At 35.7% G+C, this 22,964-nt stretch overlaps 1 pseudogene; it reads right to left on the reverse strand.

The window, feature by feature from the left end:
• Positions 1 to 248: 248 nt before the first annotated feature.
• LOC130975202 (ABC transporter B family member 1-like) lies at positions 249 to 21,285 on the reverse strand (annotated as a pseudogene).
• Positions 21,286 to 22,964: the final 1,679 nt, after the last annotated feature.

Genomic DNA, 22,964 nt, shown 5'->3' on the forward strand with positions numbered 1-22,964 from the left:
CATAATCTTATCAATAATTTAGCTAGTATGAAAAAATCCCAAGAGAATATGAAAGAAACATAAGAAAGAGTGGATTACTAGAGAGACAAGCTTTGAAATAAAAGCAAAGCAATTACAAATATAAATATCAGAAAATCAATTGAGACTGATTTGAAATAAAAGCATAGGCCTATTGTTCTCATTGTTAAGTCTTAACTCAAACAAATACAAACCTTGTCTAACCTTGTTCTCTTTGTAGCCGTTAATGTCTAACCTTGTCTTTTGACATCTTTTGGCCTTGTTGAAGAACTTAAACCGGATGCCATCTCAATAACTTGGGTATGTGTGAATCTTTGTAATTGAATCATGTGCGCATAAACCCCATCAGGATGATTCTTCAACAAGTGCGAATGCGAGCCTTGTTCAGCTACTTTTCCATCATCAATCACAGCAATCAGGTTGGCATTTCTGATGGTTGATAGCATGTGTGCAACAACAATGGTTGTTTTCCCCGACCAGGAATGGTCTAGAGCCTCTTGAACCCACCTCTCGGATTCAGCGTCGAGCGCACTAGTTGCTTCGTCAAGAAGCATAAGCTCAGCCTTGCTCCGAAAAGCCCGAGCAACTAATGTTTTGTATCCATTTGGAAGAGAAGATATGAACTTATGAGCATTGGCAAGAGGCGCAGCCTTCACTATCTTCGCTTCAGAGGCCACGTCATGTCCGTAGGCAATGTTTTCATAAATAGTTGTCACAAACAAGCATGGCTCCTGAGGTACCACAGCAATGTGTCTTCTTAGAGACTTGAGATTGTATCTCCTTATGTCCTTTCCATCAATCATGACTCTACCAGAACATGGATCATAGAATCTCTGTATAAGTGCAAGGATTGAGCTCTTGCTGCAGCCACTAGGTCCCACAAGGGCCAGAGTTTTACCCGCCCTCGCACGAAGGCTGAGGTCGCGAAAAACAGCCATATCGGGCCGCGTAGGGTAAGAGAAGTCCACATGTTTAAGTTCAACTTCACCTCGAAGATGATCAGGAACAAGGGTGGCCTCTAGATCATCCGGCTCAATTTCGGTTCTCTGGTCAAGGAGATCAAAGACTGACGTCATAGCTCGGCCTCCCATGATGAAATCAGGAGCCAATGTCAAAGTTTCGGCAGCTCCATTAGTAGAGACCATGAGGACCATGAACACTCGGATGGTTTTGGAGAAATCAGAGATTCCGTGCTTCACAAGCCAAGATGCTTACGAGAGACCAAGTGCATAGGATGCATAAAGAGCAAACTGTGCTATCCCATATCCGTTTCCAGAAATTTTTCCTTTCCAAAAGCACCGTTGTAGTGGAATTTCGAGGTTCAAAGCGAAAAGCCCAACAATTTTGGTTTCAGAATTGAAGGTTGCAACATTTCTTACATTGGTTATAGCTTCTCCTGCTAATTGTGTGGCCTTGCCATGAGAAGTTTCCAAATCACCAGAGAAACCAGTCATGAACATTTTCTGTACAAAACTCAAAGCTAAAAATGATTAATACAAATAAAAACTTAAAATTGATAAAGTCTTGGGAGCCAACAAGAACATCCAAACCTCAATTACAAACCTCAAAGCTAAATCAGAAGATCCAACAATAATCTTGAAGAACATTCAAATACAAACCTCACCATGAATAGATCTCAATTATAAGGCAAGTGTGTACAATTACACAACACGAAGCCCATGTAAATGTATCACAGATTCAAATTACATGCATATATCAAAATTGTAGCTGATAGAGAAGCCTAAAATAAATATCGAAGTGCGGAATTGTGAGGAAACAAAAGGATTACCATGTCTGCATTCGATCTTTGAAATGACGGAAGGGATTATTGTCTCAAATTGAATCTGACAAGAAAACAAAGTCTGTAACAGTGTTAGAAGCCATGAGATCAGATCATGAGACGAGAATAATGTACAGTGAGGGCAAGTAAATGAAGAACTCGAAAAGAGAATACAGAAAAAAAGAGAAATAGAGGTTACCAGAACGCGATCTGAAATTCTGAAGCGCAGATCTAAATGGAGGGGGACTGAAACACAGCTCAAACAGAAGCAGGAAAATAGAGCTCGTAAGCGATGGAGCTTCTTTGTTAACGGAGCTTCTTCGTGGACGTAGCGATGGAGAGAGCGGCGGCGGTGAAAGAAGCTCCTGTAATAGGGAGAGCGTGGACGGAGTGATGGAGAAAGCGTGGATGGATAGAGGGAGAAGCTCCTGCTAAACTTGTGTGGAGTGTGAATGGATCGAGAGGGTAATATCTGAGCTAGGGTTAATCTAATATTTTTGGACGGAAAATTTAAATTACAGAAGAAAAATCTGCCTGTAATAATTTAATAAAATGCAGTGTTTTGTCTATTTAATTACAGACAAATTTTCCGTCTGTAACTATTTTCCACGAAAAAAATTAATTTTTCTGACGGAATTATTGACGGATTCTCTTTTCCGTCTATAATTTATGCTAATCCATTTTTTTTATTTTCTGAAAAAAAATCCCTCTGAAATTTCTTCTATATTTCCATGGGATAAAATCCATAGGAAATATCCGTTTGTAATGACTAGTTTTCTAGTAGTGATAAGAGTAAAATTAAAAAAAATGAAAATAGCAAAAAAATAACCATAAACATTGCGGGTAAAATGTTTTTTTTTTCTTTAATAATATCAAAATCAGTTACTAATAACTTTTTGTATTGTATAAATTAGTCCTTCAAAAACTTTTGAAAAATTTGTCTCTAATATTTGAGAATATTAGACTAATTAGTTAATAATAAAATAAAAGGACAAATTAGTTGCTATTATCTAAATAAAAGTGACAAACCAATAAATAAGTTACTAAAAATTAATATGCTTTGGGGAATGTAACATGAAAAGCTATCTATTTTATTTATTTTGCTAAAATTAATTTTTTAATTTATTAATATATAATGAGTATCTAGTACATACCCATTGCTTAACAGTTGTCTAATCTAAGTAAGTGACAAGTATCTAGTCCAAGTGCATGACGAGTGTCTAGCCTTGATATAATATAAAAGATTAAAAAGAGTTTATGCTCTCCAAATTTAAATTAAAATTAAAATTTTCACATCTTCTTTTCCTCTTCGTCCTCCTTCATGAACTAAATGCATATCTCACAGAACAAACCACCATAATAGAGTAAACACAAATAGAGTGACGGTTCAAAATACAGAGAGATATTATTGGCAAGAAAGAAGAAAGAGCTCATTGGTGATGGAAGTAGTAACTAGCAAAAAAGATAGAGAACAACAGTGGTCGGTGTTGTAGTTGGAAGAGATTTTGGCAAAGATAAAAGAAAAGAAATAATACTCAATTTGGTCCATGAATTTGTACGTGAGCCTCAATTTAGTCTTTGAAGTTTCATTGCTCCTATTCAGTTTTCAAACTTTGCAAACATGACTCATGTTAGTCCCTGGAACAATTTTTGACGCACAGATATAATGAAACATTGTCATAGACAGTCGGATACCACGCTAGCCTCTGTAAAATGATGTTGTTTTGGTTTTGACACTCAAATAGCCCAAAAACATCTGGAATGGTATCTATTGAAATTTTTCTCACAAAGCAAGTGATACGGCATCGTTTTTGGGTTATATGAGAGCCATAAGAAAACGATGTCATTTTACAAGTTTTAACATATCATCCTGCCTTCCATGTTAGTAGTTTGTTAATTTTTGTATGCCAGAAATTATTCCAACAACTAATGTGAGTCATAATTGTAAAATTTAGGGACTAAATAGAGGCAATTGAAACTTTAAGGATCAAATTAGGACTCATAAGTAAATTCAGGGATCAACTTGAGTATTATCTCAAATAGAAGATAATGATAGAGCCTTTGAATCATTTTTCGACGAGCAACAGAGATAAATAATAATAAGGTCAATGTGAGAGTGGTTGTGGATGTGTGACGAGAGAAAGAACCATGGCGGTGATGAGTGGTGTTGCTGTTGTCAGTGGAAAAGAAGCAACTGACAGCAAGTTAACGATACCAATGAAGAGAATGAAGATCTTTGAGATCCTACCATCGACAGTATTGTAGAGGTATTTTCTTAAGTAGAAAATTATTTTATATGTTATTTTTTAAATTAGAAAAAATTATTTATTTATGTTTAATCTACTTCTATAAGCAATTTTGGTTACGATTTTTTCTGAAATCTTCATCTCTTAGAAACATACAGGTAGTAATTAGATAATATGAAAAGGTGCTTTCAAGAATTAGCAGGTGATAGGCAGAAAGAGTTTTTCAAACATTTCAATTATGAATTATGTTTTAGGATGAAAAATATTCTAAATTTATGATGAATATGTGAATTATGATGTAATATTTCATTGGTTAGCATCTAAATTTTTACTAAAAGATATGTGTTTTTTTATTTTAATGGCATACCCTTTTGAATTATAGATAACTGAAAACATATAGTTGGTAATTATAGTTTAAAAGGTTAATAAATTTTGAAAAAAAATTGTATTTTTTAATAGTGGAAAAGAAAATGAATTTGAGAAAGAGAATGAGCTTAATTTAATCCAAATAGCAAAGTTGATCAAATAAATGATTTTGACAGAGAGTGTACTAAGTAAAGGAAGGAGTGTTCCATCACCAAAAGCATCTATTGAGGCTTGGGTCCAATTGGTGAATTAGCTCCAAAGAGGATCCACTTCCGAACGTAGATGTTCTGATTTATCGCTGCCAACCATAGCCCTTACCTCTTTGCTACTGTTAACCAAACATGTATGTTTTTATGGGAACGTTGATTTGTTCATCTAGTTTTTAGCACTTCTTTCAAATGTGTATGCTTGCTGATAGAGGATTGTAAGTATGAATGTATGATGCCTAATTACCTACTAAAACTATGCAAGGAGATAATGTTACTTTGCAAAAGGCATTAAATATGATTAACATGAATAGTCATCAATATGTAGTTGTACTTTTCTATTCATCATGATGTCCTCTTTATCTTAAATTTTTAAATCAATTTTTTTCTATCTTGTCCTCTCTTTTAACCTTCTATTTCCCATTATGGTAATTATGACTATGGGAATGAATGGGATTGGTTGTAGTTTAGAGTACGTTCAATTTACCAAAAACTTAAGCCTGTATAGATTAGTTAAAGACCCTAGGCTTGGCTTCCTATGAAGTTGGAGATTGGAATTGCCTAGTAAAAGTCTTTGGGTTCTCACCCATTGTAGATTTGTTATTTTTCATATGCAGGATGCAATATACCTGGCTGAGAGTGCGAGATTTCAAGTGATAAAGTGAAGATGATTGCTTTTGGAATTTTTATTTTGATTTTGGAATTCTCACCCTTTTGGATCTTTATTGTATATTCTGTATATTCCTCTTAGAGGCTTTTACTTTGGAAAAACAGGTATTTTATTTTGTAAAATTTCCTAGTGTTGTAATATTCCAGCCAGCCTCTCTTTGCTGGTTTATACTAGTGACTATTAGCTATCTTTAGTTGAACTTATATATATATATATATATATATATATATATATATATATATATATATATAGTACTCTGCTTTTGTATACGACGTTTATTGTGTTAATACGTTCGTGTGTGATTAACAGCTGCCAATTGTTTAAAGATTTTCTATACAGGTTTCTAGTTATAATATTATCCTTCTATAATTATGTATGTATCTTCCTTCTAAGTGTCGTAATGCCTCACCACTATTGATTTATGACTTAAGCGTAAAGCTCTGTGTGGTAAGGTGTTACAATATGGTATTCAAGCAGTTCATCCTTGTAGAGCCTGAGGGATAGACTGATGATGCTTCTGGCATACTCTAAGTTGTGTTTATATGCTATTTAGGATGCCTGCTTGACAAATATAGCATAAATGTTCATGAGCATACTTTTGGGGATTCAGAGTACTAGACTTGAGATATTGAGACTGATCACCTTAATATCAATTATTCGGTGTGGACAAGACCCAAATGGCATCTTGTGGTCATAGATAAGGTCGAGGACGAAAACAGAGAGGTGGTGAGGGAACCGTTCCGTTAGATAATCCAACTGATTTCTTGGCTGCTGTGGCGAACATGGCTACAACCATTAATGCTACTATTGCTATGACCAACCAAGCAGTGGATATGATGGGATAACAAGCTGAAAATGGTAATGAAGGTGGTTATGGACATGGTGGTGTAGATGATATTGTGAGTACCGTGCTGTCGATGAAGATGAGGAGCTTTCCTGAGTTGGTCAACAGGAGTCGAGTGGCGGGGGATTGCTCGAGGAAGATTGTGATGGTAAGGAATGATCGATGGGAGTTCCATAAAAAGGATAAAAGCAAGAATTGTTCGCCAAGGGGCAAAGACTTCAAGAAGAGTGGGTATACACCTCAACATTCCCAAGGTCAGAATCATTACAGAAAGAATAACAACTACCAGGTAGGTCGTGTAGGGCCAGGCTGGACCTATATTTCAGGTGTGGGTTATGAGGACATATGGTTAAGGATTGTCCAAGTTCACGCAGGGATACTCAGGATATGGGTCGATCGCAACAACAAAGTCGAGTCTTCGCTATGACAACGAATGAGCCTGCTGGTCCGACTCTCTGATATGAGGTAATTGTGAGATTGGTAACAAAACTTTGGTTGCTTTATATGATACTGGAGCAGTGCATTCATTTATAGCTTTTGACAAGGTTGAGGAATTAAGGCTGAAAATGTCAGATTTAGTTTATGACTTGCATGTGCATACACTAGCTTTTCAGATTGTAAATCGTTAAGTCCATACCCTAAGCCGAGTAAGAACCTTTTCCCAAACTAGAAAAATTATTTTGAATGCCCAATAGAAGATCATTACAACTTCACAGATCGAAGGATGTCGCTAAACTCTGAAAGAGCGCCGTATACATACACTATGTATACAAGTCTGGCACAATTCAATAGGATGAGAATTAGAAAATTTTAAAATAAACCCCAATTCTATGTCAGGGGGTATGTTCTTTTAGCCACTAGCTCGTTAGTAGATGAACAAAACTTAGAACAAATCCCGATAGTAAAAAAGTTTCCTGAGGTATTTTTTCGAGGGTATACCTGAATTTCCCCTCCCTGAGAGATAAAGTTTGGAATAGATTTAGTGCCGAAAATAGGACAGATTTCAATTGTACCGTATAGAATGTTGCCATTAGAGCTGGTAAAACTTAAGATTCAGTTGGAGGAGTTAATGGATAAAAAGTTTATCCGACCGAGTGTCTCCTATGGAGAGCACCAGTTTTGTTAGCAAAGAAGTTCCATTGGTAAAGGTCGCTTGGAATTGATCCAGAGTGGAAGAGCATATGTGGGAACTTAAATCAGATATGAGGAAGGATAATCCTCTTCTTTTTCCAAATAACTAAATTTTGAGGAAAAATTTTCTTTTAAGGTGGGTAGGATGTAAAACCCGAAAAAATATGTACTAGTTAATTATGTAATTGAAACTTAGTTAAAAAGGGTTTAAACTGTCTAGCCTGAGTTAAAAATTTAAAATTCATAATTTAAAAATTTACATATAAAAATTGAACTCAGAAAATTATTTGGAGTGCAAAAATATATTATTAATGAAAAATGTGTACTAGTGATGCATTCGCATCTTTAATGTTTTTCTTCATGATTTCATTTGATTAACTAAGAATTCTTATTGAATAGGCAATGATTTCATGGTTAAAATGAGCATTACTTTGAGTTAGTTGAATTCATTGATTAGAAAAAAATTTTGGATGAAAATAGCAAGAAATAAATATGAAAAGAGGATAGAAATCATCAAGCAGAAAGCTCACTGGACTAAGCAGAAAGCTCACTAAAAACAACCCACATAACCGTGCAGCATGGATGGCAAAGCGTACCATGTTGGGGATTAATCTTAGGGATGGATGGCAAAACAGAGGCAAAAATTGAATGAAATCAATGTTACATTCAAACGTGGGATACTCCACGTCCCAGGTGATCAAGTTAGGGAGTGAATTGAATCAAGATTTGGACTCTACGTGCAACGTGAAAGGTTTATATGCCACATGAGGTTTTTGACACATTTCATGGGCCTCAACTTAGCCACTAAACTTCCAATTCATTATCATTTGTGTGGTCAATTGAAGGCTCAACTTAACCCTATTAATCACAGCAATTAATTAAAGATTGCAAGAGGATAAGATTTCGAGTTTGGCTAGAAGAAAACACTTATAAAGAAGATTTAATTTCGTTTTAATTTTGATTCTGTTTTGAAGTTTGAATTTTGAAAGTTGTTTTTGAGTTACTATTTAACGGGAGAAGTCACTCACGACCTATCTTCTTGGCATTCAGATTCGTTAGAGCTCCTAGGTATTGAGCAACTTGCTCTTCCCTAGTGTCTTCATCCTCACTTAGGGATGAGTAGTCATAAGAACTTATGCACTATAGAAGTGCATTTAAGGGAACCTCAATTATCTTTACGGTTTCCTTTGTTTCTGTGCTAGAGGGTTTTTGAGTAGGCTTTAGGCACTCAAAGGGTGTGTTTTGAACGCCAGTCCCTCTAGCATTCTGGGCGTTGAACGCCCAACAGGGATGTCCTTGCTGGCGTTTAACGCCAGCTTCTTTAGGTTGGTGGGCATTGAATGCCTGGTGAAGACTTCTTCACTAGCGTTCAATGCCTTTCTATTCTCCTCAAATTCAGCCTCAACCTCCCTGGTTATGGCCTTGCACTCTTCTCTAGGATTAACCTCAGTATTATTGGGAAGAGTGTCAGGAGGGATCTCATGGATCTTCTTGCTCAGTTGACCAACTTGTACCTCCAAGTTTCTAATGAAGGACCTTGTTTCATTAATGAAACTATGGGTGGTCTTAGTGAGGCTGGAGAATAGAGTGGCTAAGTCAGAAAGGCTCTACTTAGAGGTCTCTATATTCCCTTGAGAAGATGGGAATGGTGGTCTGTTATTGAACCTATTCTGGTTCCTACCACCTTGATTGAAACCTTGCTGAGGTTTCTGTTGATCCTTCTATGAGAAGTTAGGATGATTCCTCCATGATGGGTTGTAAGTGTTTCCATAGGGTTCTGCCATGTAATTCACCTCCTCCATGGTGGGTTGATCAGAATCATAAGCTTCTTCTTCAAAAGGAACTTCCTAATCACTGCTAGTTACAATTTGCATCCCAGTGAGATGTTGAGAGATCATGTTGACCAGTTGGGCCAATATCTTATTTTAAGATAGGATGGCATTCAGAGCCTCAACTTTATGAACTCCTTTCTTTTGAGAGGTACCATGGTTTACAGGATTCCTTCCAAGGTGTACATGAATTGGTTGTTTGCAACCATCTCAATGAGCTCTCTTGCTTCTGTAGGTGTTTTCTTCAAGTGAAGAGATCCACCTGTAGAGCTGTCCAATGAAATTTTGGACATCTCAGAAAAACCATCATAGAACACGCCTATGATGGACCACTCTGAGAGCATGTCTGGAGGACATCTTCTTATCAGTTGCTTGTACCTTTTCCAAGCTTCATAGAGGAATTCACCTTCCCTTTGTCTGAAGGTCTGAACTTTTACTCTATTTTTGCTCGTCTTTTAAGGAGGAAAGAATTTAGCAAGAAAACCATTAACTAGCTTTTTCCAAGAGTCAAGACTCTCGCTAGGTTGGGCATCCAACCAGAACTTAGCTCTGTCTCTTAAAGCAAAGGAAAAGAGCATAAGTTTATAAACCTTAGGATTTACTCCATTGGTCTTTACAGTATCACAGATCTGTAAAAATTTTGCTAAGAACTGATGTAGAAGAGAGACTAACTAAGGCTTAAGCTCAAAATTGTTAGCTCCAATGGCAGGTACAATAATGCTTCTGCCATAAAAGTTAGAGGTAGGCATGGTGAAGTCACCAAGGACCTTTCTAGGCTCCTCTTGTGGTTCGGCCATATCCTCCTTTTCTAGTTCAAAATTTTCTGAAAGGTCTCTTCCAGAGTGTTGTGCTTTAACTTGTTGTAAATGCCTCCTTAGAGTCTTTTCAGATTTAGGATCAGGAGTCAAGAAAAGTTTTTTATCCCTGTTCTTGGTCATAAACAAGAAGCCAAAAAAAAACAAAAGAAAGAGACTTCCAATAGTCAAGAAGATCCTCCTTAGAGTAAGAGTAGAAGAAGGAAGAAGATCAAAAATAAAAATAAAAAATAAATAAAAGAAGTAAAAGAAAAAAAATACCTTGGATGTAGTAGATAAGAATAAATAAGAGAGGATGAAAGTTGAGAAGAAAGATGGAAAGAAAATCACAAGAGAGCTTTCTGTGCCAATTGGCAAGAAGCTCCAAGTGAGATGTGAAGAAGAAAGGAAAGAAGATAAAAAAGTAGAGCTAGAGCTAGAGAAGGAAGTAGAGTTTGAATAAGTAGAGATGAGAAGAGTAAAAGTATAAATAGACAAAGTAAATAAGATTTAAAACATTTTTATTTTTATTTTTATTTTTTTATTATTTATTTTTGAAAATTAAGGTAGATGAGAGTTAGTTAGGTGGTTTTGAAAAAGAAGAGAGAGAAGATAAGATAGATATTTTCAAAAATTAAGGAGGAAAGAGTTAGTTAGGAACTTTTGAAAAATAAGAGAGAGAAATAGGAGAGATATTTTCGAAAATTTGAGAGGAAAAAGTTAGTTAGGAGGTTTTGAAAAAGATGAGAGAGAAGATAAGATATTAATTAAGAAAATATTTTTAATTTAAAAGTAAAATAGAAGATAAGATAAGAAAAGATTTGAAATTGAAATTTAAAATTAGAAAAAGATAAGATAAGATTTTAAAAAGTTTTGAAAAATATATGATTTTGAAATTTGATTTTGAAAAAGATTTGATTTTAAAATTTGAAATTTGAAAAAGATAAGATGAGATTTTTGAATTTTGAAAAAGATATGATGAGATTTTGAAGAAGATAAGATTTTTGAAAAATATACGATTTTTATTTTAAAAAGATTTGATTTTTTGAAAACTTCACAAGTAAGATATGGTAAGATAAAATTTTAAAATCAAAATCTGAAATTTTTTAAAAAAATTTTTGAAAATTAGGTGAAAATTAAGTTAGAAAAGATATTTTTTTATTTTTGAATTTATGATAAAAGAGAAAAATACAAAAAAGACACAAAACTTTTAGATCTAGCACCCTTGTTTTTCAAAAAGTTTTTGGAGAGAAACACCAAAGGACACCAAAGTTAAAAATTTTAAGATCAAAACACATACAAGACTCAAGAATACTTTGAAGACTCACAAGAACACCAAGAATAAAATTTAAAGACTCGAAGAACACAAGAATATTAAAAAAAGATACCAAACTAAAAATTTTTAGAAAACTAAAACACAATTTTTGAAAAACACAAGAAAATTATCAAGAAAACACCAAATTTTAAAGACTTGACACAAGATTTAAATAAAAAAATATTTTTGGAAAAAATTTAGAAAGAAAGACTCATAAAAATCGAAAAATACAACCAAAACAAAAACAAAAGACTAAAAACAAGAACAAGTATCAAACAGAAAATAAAAATATTTTTGAAAAAGATTTTGAAATTTTCGAAAATTAAAGTAAAATAAAATAAAAATAAAAGACTTTAATCAAAGTTATACTCTTGCCAAAAGTCAAAGACTCAACAAGAACATAAATTGAACAAAGAAAAGAAAAATATTTTTGAAAAGGTTTTTAGATTTTTCAAAAATTGAGGATGAAGAAAACAACATAAAAGACTCAAACAAAACAAAATAAATTAAAGTACCTGATCTAGGGAGCAAGACAATCTGGCAGTTTGTCCAAGCTCAACAATCCCTGGCAACAGCGCCAAAAACTTAGTGCTCGTGTACACAAAACCCACACTATTTCGTACAACAGCAGCAGTACCAGCAAGTGCACTGGGTCGTCCAAGTAATACATGAGCAAGTCAGGGTCGATCCCACGAGATTTGTGGCTTGAAGCAAGCTTATGGTTGTCTTACAGGTATTAGTCAGGCAGAATGAGAAGGTGTTGGATTAGAAGTTAGCTATTAGGAATTATATGATGGGAATAGAGTTGAGAGTTGGAGTTGCTTTGCCTTTCGGAAGTAACTCTGGTACTACTTTCTCCTTTGCTTGTGAATGATCTTCTTCTATAGCAGGCTGTAAGTAATCAAAGTCATTGCTCGTGGTCATTGATCTCCTCTGTTACAGGTTGAACACAGCCATGGCCAGTGGTCGTGGTATTCAATCTGACGAAGGGAGAAATGCATAGCAGTCGATTCTCTTGGCGATCCTACTCAAAATGCCAAAGACAAAGTTGAATCTTCCGGATCAGAGAACGTTGCTTCTTTTGATTCTAGCCTATACCACGGAGACCCTAATCTCCCTAGAAATCGGCTGAATTGGTGTCTTGAGAAGTCCCCAACAAAATCATGGATTAACCATCTGAGAGATATATCACCGTAGCTGTTGGCTCGTACTTTTCTTCTAGGTACTCACACGAACCCAAGTAGATGCGGGTGTTTGTTAGGCACGTTCGTCTTAATGTGATAAACAGAGCCAATATGTCAGATCGTACTATTCACCATGATGATGATCGGGATATACATCATAGAGATAGATCAAACACAGAACGAAGAAGAAATAATAGTACTTTTATTAATTCATAGGACTTAGTAGGGCTCCTCCCCTCAACCTTAGAAGTTTAAAAACTCATACTGAAGTAAAAACAATGGAAAACAAAAATATGGCAGACCTCCCTCAACGAGGGGTCTCCCCTAATGGAAAATTCGATGAAGGTAAAAGTTGTTCTCCGCCAGGATTATCTATGATACAACGTGTAAAAGGTCTTTAAATACTTAAACAAATGACTAGTAAGGGTGAAATAGTCTATTCAATGCTAAAATCCACTTCTGGGGCCCACTTGGTGAGTGTTTGGGCTGAGATTTGATGAGATCCACGTGCATTGAGGTCTCTTGGGGGTGGAATTCCATCTTGGGGGTCCTCTCTGGGCGTTTGGACGGTGGGCTCTACTCTCGGGACACTGGACGCCTGTAAGGAGGCAGGAAGCTGGCGTTGGACGCCAGTTTTAGGGCTTCAAATCAAAAGTAAAGTATAGACTATTATATATTTATGGAAAGCTCTAGAAGTCAGCTTTCCATAGTCATTAACCCTTTGGACTTTTATAGCTCCAGAAAAGCTCTTTCAGTTCTGGACAGCATCTGCAATGCTTTCTCTGTCTCTAAATCAGACTTCTACTCTAGCTCCTTAATTTCAGCGAGAAAATACCTGAAATTGCCTAAAAAAACAAAAGCTCATAGTATAGAATCCAAAAATGTGAATTTAACACTAAAAGCTGTGAGAAATCAATAAAAACTAAATAAAAACTATTGAAAACTTTATGAAAATGATGTCAAAAGCGTATAAAAATATCCGCTCATCAATAATTGATTGACTATTATTTTCTTAATCTGTTAATCCTCGTGGGTTCAAAAATCACTCACCATGAGTTTATTACTTAGTATGACCCAGTGCACTTATCGGTAAGTTGTTGTTTGAAAATTTGCATCAACCGGCATCGTAATTAACTTTACACACTTAGGATTGTCTGGTACTGCATATGAGAAAAATAGAAATAAAAAAATAATCAGAAAAATATTTAGAATATAAATCAGAACACTTATCTTTAAAAATTTGACCCTAGGTAGGGCCAATGGGTGAAAGGACGAAAATGTCCCTCACTTAATTAGCTTTAAAAGTGACTCAGTCCTAATTTTTACCCACATTAGCAAAAGAAAGAGAGAGAGAGCACAAGATTGAGAGTCAAGAAAAGAGAAAACCTTAACACCAAAAATACGATTCACTCTTTACTCTGCGCCTTTTCTCAATTTTATGGTTTATCTTATCTTGAATTTGGTGAATTTTATCAACTTTTCCTACATTTATTCACTGAAATAGCATGGTTTTGTGAATTTTTTTTCTACATTGTGCTTAAGAGTAAAAATATGCTTTTTAGGCTCTTAAAATGCTAGATTTAATTCACTTTAATCCCATTCGATGCCTTGATCTGTTTGTTGAGTTATTTCAGGCATTAGAAGGCAAGGATGACTTGAAAAAATGAAGAAAAAGCATGTAAAAGTGGAGAATTCATGAAGAAATGAAGTTTTGAAAATTCGCTCAGTTGCGCTTACACAAGCCTTATGCATACGCATGACCTAGAAAATCGCCAATTCGCGTGTACGTATGCTGACATGAGGGAAATCGTCGGTATAGAATTTTCAAAAAATAAACCTCATTGAAGTATAGATCCAAACCTACAAACAACCCTCAATCAAAGTTTAATTTGTTTGTCACAAGTGCAAACCCAATAAAAACCGAGAGTATTTAAACCTCGGGTCGTCTCTCAAGGAATTACAGCGAAGTGTGCATATTATTGGTTATGGAGTGTATATTTTAAGGTTTTTGTAATAAGAGAAAAGAAATGTAAATTACATGAAAATAAAGCTAACAACTAAGAAGGGTCTTGGTAAGGAGTGAGAATTGAATTTCCTATCCTCATTATCATCCTCAATTGTGATGGTAATTGTCTCTTGCTCTCACTTAGTCATCCTCTAACAATTGAAGGAAAGTTAAGTGAGCAAAATTGACTCTAATCCACAAGTCCTAATCAAAGACTAGCTTTAGTGGAATTCAAGTCAATTAGCAACCCTCAATTACCAATCAACAAAAGAATTTGACAACTCAAGAGTCTCCAATTACTCAATCACAAGCCAAGGGTGTAAAAATCTACTCTAAAACCAAGCCAAGCATTTTATCAAACACTTGGAACGCACAAAATGAAAGCATAGAAAATTAACAAGAAATAGTAAATCTATAACTACCCAATGCAAGAGAATGACAATAACAACTCAATTAAGCATTAATAAACATGAAAATATAAATTGCATTAAATGAAATTCAAAAGTAACAAGAGTGCATAAACATACAAGTAACAAAATAAAAGGAGATAACAAATGAAACTATGAGAACAAAGATGTAAGAACAAGAAATTGCAATGAACACTAAATTAAGAGAAGAAGTAAAGCCTAAATCTAAGAGAAATCTAACCCAATCTACCCTAATTCTAGAGAGAAGAGAGAACTTATCTCTCTAGAATATAACTTAAAGCATGTTACTATTCTACTCCTAATTGCTCTCCCCTTGTTTCCTCTTGAATTCTGCTTGAAATAGCTTCAGAAATGAGTTGGATTGGGTTTTGGAGGCCTAGAATTCGCCCCCAGCGTGCTCCTTTAACAAGCTTTCATGACAATTGTCACGTGTATGCTTTGGTCACTCGTACGCTTGACCTGGCGAACTCCTTCCTCATGCGTACGCGTGAGGCACACATGCGCGTGGCCATGAATTCTCCAAATCCTCATTTCTTCATAAATTCTCCACTTTGCATGCTTTTTCTTCACTTCTTCAATCCAATCTTTGCCTCCTTAGCTTGAAATCACTAAACAAACATATCAAGATATCGAATGGAATTAAAGTGAATTAATTTAGCAAATTAAGGGCCTATAAAGTATGTTTTCAATCATTAAGCACAATTTAGGGAGAATTACAAAACCATGCTATTTTAGTGAATAAATGTGGGAAAAGTTGATAAAATCCACCAAATTTAATACAAGATAAACCATAAAATTGTGGTTGAACCGCACACTCAAACCAAGCATGTCCTCATGCTAAACTGAAGAAAGACAAGAAAGGGGTATGACTTATTCATTGCAAACTATCTAAATGCAATGCATGCAACTACTTGGTCAAAATAAATCAATTCCCAAGAAAGCATGTATGAACATAAGGGCTAAAGTAATCACAATCAAATCAAATCCACAATTGAAATGAGTTATTGAAAAGAATTTAACAACTTGCAAGAAAAGGGGTGGTATAGGTGAAAACAAGTAATTGAGCAATCGAACCCCTCACCAGATGTGTATCCGCTCTAATCACTCAAGTGTATAGGTTTGATTCACTCATTTCTCCTCTAATCATGCTTTCTAAGATTTGTTTTTTATCTAACAATCAACAATTATTCAATGCATGCATACAAATATCATGAGGACTTTTCACATGGTTGTAAGGGGCTATGGTCAAGGTAAGATTGTATATGGTCAAGTGAGCTTGAAATTTGAATCTTTGATTAACTTAAGCTCTCACCTAACACACATAACAACCTATATAATTCAAATGCAAACCTAACTACCCAATCTTCACTTTTTCCACACACTCATGGATTCTCTTTTTAATTACATCCCACATGCATTGATTATTATTGAACTTCCTTTTGGGGCATTTTGTCCCCTTTTATTACTTTCTTTTTCTCTTTTTCTTTTTTTTCATTTTTCTTTTCTTTTTTTTTCACAATAAAATATATACAAAAGTATCAATGCATATGGTTTTAAACATTTAATGCATGAGTATTGGTGCACGAAATTGAACTCGCACAACTTCACCGACAAGTGCACTGGTCGTCCAAGTAATACCTCAGGTGAGTGAGGGTTGATCCCATGATGATTGTTGGAATGAGCAAGCTGTGGTTATCTTGCAGATCTTTGTCAGTCGAATAGAAAGATAGTTGTTGTTGTTGAGTGCGCATAAACAAGAAAATAAAGAAAACAGTAAAGAGATAATGTAGAAATAATAATGATGAAACAGTTAAGGCCTCGGGGATGCTTTATCTTTCTAGATTAATACTTCTTACTGACTACTTTAACAATGAGTGATTCATTCAATGGCAAGGCTGTAAGTGATTAAAGCCAGGGTCAGTGGTCATTAATCTCCTCTAATCCATGTAACGCCCTAATTAGCCTAAGCTTTACCTCGCATCGTAAAGCAAAGGTTAATCAAAGGTTATGACAGTTCTAAGCTTATAAATATAATATATAGAAAGAATTAATATAATTTAGAAGCCGATGATGGATATAGCTCAAAAACAGTATTTAAAAAGCGCAAACGTACTAACGAAGCCACTAACTTAAAGCACAAGGTATACAAAATATAACAAAAGATAAGAGTATAATATCATAAGAATCTAGCCACGACTCAAGGACTTTAAGCCGGCTAACCATATATACAGACAAAACAGAATTTGAAGTTTAAAATATCTTATACAAGTTTTTCTCTCTCAAATACAAGCCTCTAGGCAAAAGCAAAGATACAAAAGTGAGAGATATGTAAACAAAATAAATCAAAAAGACTACAAGAGTAACAGGATCCTTCGCTTCTATCATAATCCAAGCAACTCACTGAGTTGGGTTGTGACCTGCATCTGAAAAACACAACAGAAATTTGGTATGAGAACCGGAGGTTCTCAGTATGGTAACAGTGCCCAATGATGTAGGATATAAGACCCCGGGAGGCCAAAGGCAATCCTAGACTTCATATCCATCACAAGATCTCATCTTAAGGCATACTAAAACAATAAGGCATATATATATATATATATATGACTTATATATATATATATATATAACAGGGTACTCTATCTTAGGGGATTTCTATTCTAACCGACACCGCTGTCCCACAGCCTTCACCAACCTATTTTCCATGCGATCCCATCGCCACCGCTTTCTGAACCTCCTCAATCCTAATAGAAAATCACAATTATATACAATGCAAGTAACACACAAGTATTGCATGTAAGGCAAGTGATTCAAGTAGGCAATTAGACATGTTATTCAATTAGGCATACAATTACAAGTCGACAAAGCAAACAAACAGATAAAAAATGCATATGATGAATGCCTATCCTATTGGCTGTGATATCACATTATCGATTCAACTGCCAACCCGACACATCTCCATGGAGATGTCACCCTTCGGAATCATCATTGGGAACCCCCGAGATATAGTGCTCGGATCACTGTCCAGGATTTTGTGCCTGCACACTCTATTGATCCGAAGGAATGCGAGCGGGATACTCTTGCCACAGACCTCAAATCTCAACGTAAGCGGGATTAACCACCGTCCTTATGCCGTCGCCGCTTGACGGAGGCAGATATTGACCGATTAAGAATTTAATGGAATAAATACGTTGCAAGTACAGTTCTTAACGAGTGAAAATCCACTTATCAATTTAAAAGGATTGTCACAAAATTAGAATAAAAATACTGGGAGTATGAATCCCAGGTCATCTCCCAACGAGTTGACAAAAGAGTGCAGCTTATTGGTCAGAGGTTTTTCAAGAAATTTTGAGTTTGAGAAATAGGAAAATAAATAAGAGAATTTATGTAATTTGAATAAAGATCTTGACCGAGAGAAGATTAATTGGAAGTTCTATCCTTGTTAGATTTTTCTCAAGATCAATTGATAATTGGTAGTTGTTTCCACTTAGTTATCCTTTACTAAATAAAGGAAAGTCAAGTAAGTTGGAAGTCAACTTCTATTCACAAGTTTTAATCATTTCCCTTGGGAAGGATTAGCGTTAGTGACTAGAGAGTCAACCAATAATAAACCCAATTACAATTTGACTCTTGAGTATTCCAACTCAAGGTTCTCCTTTTAATCAACTCCCAATCAAGTTGGGGAACTACTCCATTATCATGAATGTAGACTTCACAAAATTAAAAGAGAAAATAAAGAAAGACATGATAAACAATGATAAAAAAGATCAATTAAAAATAAAAATGGTTCTTGTATTAATAAACTCTAAAAATAATCCAATTGTAACTCTGGACAAATTAAGGATATGAAAGAGTAAGTGAAAAGTAAGAAAACAAACTAGAATGACGAAGTCTTGGTGGAGGTAACAACTCTTCTCGAAATCCAATTCCAAAAGCAAATATAATTCTAAGAACTATGAATGTGTAGAGAGAAAACCTAGAGGAGGAGTAAAAATCCGATCTAAAAACTAAAAACTATCCTAATGAGAATCTCCCCGAGTCTCTGCATGTTCCCCGACTTTAGTATGTGTTTCTAGGCCGAAAACTGGGTCAAAACGCGGCCCAAAATCGCCACCAGCAATTTCGGTAAATTTTATAGATCGCGCATGTCACGCGTATGCGTCGTCCACGGGACCGCGTCATCCAGCGTTTTTCCTCGCCACGCGTACGCGTCATTCACGTGCTCGCGTCATCCATACAGAATTCAATCCACGCATTTGCGTCAGGCACGCGAACGCGTCACTGCGATTTTCTCCATTTCACGCGGTCGCGTGAGCCATGCGTCTGCGTCGGTGTTCACTAGTCATCTCCTTGATTTTTTGTGTTCCTTCCATTTTTGTAAGCTTCCTCCCCATTCTCTAAGCCATTCCTGCCCTATGAAACCTGAAACACTTAACACACTGATCACGGTATCGAATGGTATAAAAGATAATTAAAATACACAATAAAAAGATCTATAGGAAGCAAGTTTTCAACCATAGAACAACTTTGGAAAGGAATTGTAATATCATGCTAATGTTATGAATAAGTGGGTAAAGACTTGATAAAACCACTCAATTAAAGACAATATAAATCATAAAATAATGGTTTATCAGTATCCCCGCACTTAAGCATTAGCATGTCCTCATGCTTAGTTCAAGGAGATAAAATAAATGAGTATATATATATATATATATATATATATGAATGCAACTATATGATTTTGTCTACTTGGTTAAAAGCATATAAGTTCTTTAAGACAAACATAAATCAAATTCCACTAATTCAAGTCATACAGTAAGAATAGGTAAACTTGTAAGAAGACAGCTCATAAAAGCAAGGAACATAGGATCAAGTATTGAACCTTCAGTGATGGTGTATGTGCACTCTAATCTCTCTAGTGTATAGGGTAATCACTCTATCCTTCTCTAATCATGCTTTCTAAACTTTGTTCTTTTCCTAACCAATCAACAATATTTAATGTACCAATGCAAACATCATGAGGTCTTTTCAAGGTTGTAATGGGGCTAAGGTAATGGTAAGGGTATATATATAAGGCTAAGTGAGCTAAAATATGAATCTTTAATTAACCTAAGCTTTCACCTAACATACATATACTCTATATAACTCTAGAATCATGCCTAGCTACCCATAGTTTCACACTTTTACATTCCATATTCACGTATTATCTTTTTCTCTTAACTTGTATCTCATATGCATTGATTTTTTTTATCAACTTAACTTAGCATTGGGGTAATTTTGTCCCCTTATTTATTTATATATTTATTGAATATTTTTGGATTTTTTATGTATTTTTTTAAATAAAAATAAACATAGCTTATCAATGCACATGTATTTTTTATTTTTCTAGTTTCACATGAGTGGGTACCCAAATTCCCATTATTTTATCATGACACATTCCCTTATTAAACCTTGTTCCAACAATCTTCCCATACTCAATTAACACATAATTTCTATCTTAAGCTAACCAAAGATTCAATTGGGATATTTAATTGTTTTTTCGCTTAAGGCTAATAATGTGGTAAAATATAGAACAGATGGGATTAAATGGGTCAAAGTGGCTAACAAAGGTAATTTAAAGGTTAGGCTTATTTGGGATAAGTGAGCTAAACAAATAATTGCCTCAATCATATGCATGCATATAATACATTAAACATTAGACATATAAGATGAAACAAAATATAGATTACAATCATAGAGAAGTAAACACACAAGAATAAAATGTTTATGGTTAAATAGTGTAACCATTTAAATAAGCTCAAAATCTCACGGATTGTGTGTTCTTTAGCTCAAAAACCATGTTCCTAATACAACTTCAAACAAATTTAACACAAAAGTTTATAATTTAAATTAGTAAATTTTCAAAAATAGGGTCTTAAAAAGAAACTCATTATATTTCAACCAAATAGAACATGCATGCAAATAACATATTATTAATCAATCTATCTTATCCTAATCAAAGGAAAAATAACTAAATATCCTACTTTATTGATGTTAGGGAAGAGAAGTTACCTCCGAAAGTCAGGTACTGACCGACCTCCCCACACTTAAGGCTTTGCACTATCTCAGTGCCATCTGTCAGGAACAAAGGGGGGATGGTAGTAGTATTTCCACAATCGGGACCGTCATGGCTCCCTGTGCTGGTAAATGAAGTGGAGTCTGGAGTGTCTGGGTCTTTGTCAGATCTTTGGTTTCCTGTGAGTAGCTCTTTGAGGTATTTGAATCGGCGCTGGTTATGGTGCTCTCGTAGCTTTGCTTTCTGTTCTTGTTGGTCCAACCTCTCCAGTATCTGATGGAGCAGCTGACTTGTTGAAGGTACTTGTGGTGTGGAAGGAGGAATGTCTTCTGCCTGTTCTGCAGGTTGACTGGTAGTGGCTGCTGGAGGTCTGATATATTTCCCACTAGGGACGTACTGATCGTCCTGTGGAAGCATGGCTTTGGTGTCCCCAGCCCTGTAGGAGACTCCGGCTGCTGAGACTAGATCTGAAACCAAGGTGGGAAAAGGTAAGTTACTCACAATTTATACGTGTCCCATTGCATTCCGGATGTGTATTGGTAGGTTTAGAGGCTAGTCTGTAATGATACACCAGAGTAGAACAGCCATGTCTGCAGTGAAAGAGGACTCATGAGTGCTCGAAAAGATGTAATGGGACATAATTTATGCCCATACTCGAGCTTCTAAGGTAAGTACGGAAGCCGATATTCCCTTCGGTCGGGAACAATGGTATCCGTAGATCCATGTGCTGCCAGGTTGTGCTATAACTCTGAGAACGACATCCTAGTCAAATTGGTATGTCTGGCGCTTGAGTGAGGCTTCTTGAAATGCGTCCAATCCTTCTGAAGCAGGGGGAAGATCTAAAGCTTTTTGAATGGCCTCTTCTGTGATGGGGACTTGCTTCTAACGGACATAGACAGACTGTAGGGTTGGCAAGTGAAAGTTGGAGTAGAATTCAACTACCCATGATAGATTAACCTGTCGCGGCTGTATCTATAGGAATCCCCATTGTCTTTACTCAATGCGGGGCTCAACAAATTCAGTAATTTGGGTTGGAAGGATGAGAATGTGCTCATTGTTATAGTTTCTTTCCGCCAGAATAGGGAACATCTGCCCACAGTAGAGGTTAGTGAACCGCACAGTGTCCTTTGCTGGAAAGGCTTTCTCTTTTTCATCGACCTTGATGATCCTCTTGATTTGTTTTGTTGAGGGTTTAACCGCTGTTGAAGATGGCTCTACCACTAATGCTCTCTTTGTTCCTCTCCTTGCTGGTGGTTTGGGAGTAGCTTTCTCCTTGCCTTTCTAAGTGGCCATCCTGAAAAAGGAAGAAGAAAGTAACTTTTTAAAAGAAGGGTTATAGCAAGGAAGAGAGCTGGATATGTGATAATTAATGCACGGTAAAGAAGGATGTCATTAACACATGGTCATGACTACATGTGAAAGTTCATCAATGGAAATATAACAAGTGCATGTAATGACAATTAGATACAAGATGTTTATTGGCATGCCGGCAAAGGCATGAGTAGCATAGATCAAGCACTAAATGTCCAACTTAAATTATCAACTCTTTCAAACTAACAATATGTTTGTATTTGACAATTATATTTAATCAATAAAATATAAAAGGGATTTTGTGAAAAGTAAGCATTTAGAGTAGTAGAATAAAAGAATAAAAAGAAAGAGAATAAAAATAATAAATGGAAAAGTAAAGAAAGAAGAAGGAAAGAAAAAGAACCTTAATGATGAGTGGGAAAAAGAAAGAGGGGGGAAAGTAAGTAAGAAGTGGGAAAGAATGAAGAGGGAAGGAGGGAAGAAGAAAGAAAGAAGAAGGGAAAAAGAAAATTAGGATTTGGGGAAGAAAATATATGATATTTGGCTGATCTGGATAAGTTGTGCGGCGCAGGTGACGCAGACATGTGGGGAACGCGGTCGCGAGGTTGGCGTGATTTCTAAATGACGCGGACGCGTGGGTCACACGTTCGCGTGATATGAATTGTGCCATTGGCACGAGAGCAGCCTCGCGTTCACGCAACTTTCTGTATCAAACTCATTTTGCCAAAATTTAGGGTGACGTGTTCACGTGGGTGACGCGATCGCATAAAAGGTCATTTTTTTTG

This window comes from Arachis stenosperma, chromosome 4 (genome assembly GCF_014773155.1).
Source record: "Arachis stenosperma cultivar V10309 chromosome 4, arast.V10309.gnm1.PFL2, whole genome shotgun sequence".
Lineage (NCBI taxonomy): Eukaryota > Viridiplantae > Streptophyta > Magnoliopsida > Fabales > Fabaceae > Arachis > Arachis stenosperma.